This window comes from Callorhinus ursinus, unplaced genomic scaffold (genome assembly GCF_003265705.2).
Source record: "Callorhinus ursinus isolate GAN/ISIS: 27379988/994484 unplaced genomic scaffold, GSC_fseal_2.0 scaffold30, whole genome shotgun sequence".
In the NCBI taxonomy this organism is placed as follows: Eukaryota; Metazoa; Chordata; class Mammalia; order Carnivora; family Otariidae; genus Callorhinus; species Callorhinus ursinus.
In genome coordinates, this window is record NW_027397092.1 from 15,075,160 (window position 1) to 15,075,864 (window position 705).

Here is a 705-nt window from a genome sequence, read left to right on the forward strand (position 1 = left end):
CTGAGCCTCAGTTCCCACAGTGATCTCCTGCACATTATCTTACTCTGTGTTAATTTCCTTCCATCCTCTGTCTCCTTTTACCACTCCTCTGCGGTCCCACTGGGATCAGCTCCCTAATAAACCACTTGCAGTCAAATCCTTATTGCAGGGTCTGTTTTGGGGGGGAACTCATTTTAAATTACTGGTTTTTGTGGATTACTTTTTCACAGTTTTACTGAGAAATAGTTGACATACGTCACTGTATAAGTTATGCAGCATGATGGTTTGATTTACAAATATCGTAAAATGATTACCACGATAGGTTCTGCCAACATCCATTTTCTCATATAGATACAATAAAAAGAAAAGAAAAAAGGGAAAAAGTTTTTTTCTTCTGATAAGAACTCTTTTGATTTACTCTCTTAACAACTCCTATATATCATACAGCGGTGTTAGCTACATTCATCATGTTGTACATTGCAGTTAATGAGTTACTTTTGAGAATGCTTAGTACATTTCATTCAAGATCTGCCGATTAAAAACAAATGCTTGGGCGGAGCAAGATGGCGGAGGAGTAGGAGACCTGGATTTCGTCTGGTCTCAGGAATTCAGCTGGATAGGGATCAAACCATTCTGAACACCTACGAACTTAACAGCACATCGAAGAAGAGAGTAGCAACAACTCTCTGAACAGAAAAGCGACCACTTTCTGGAAGGTAGGACGTG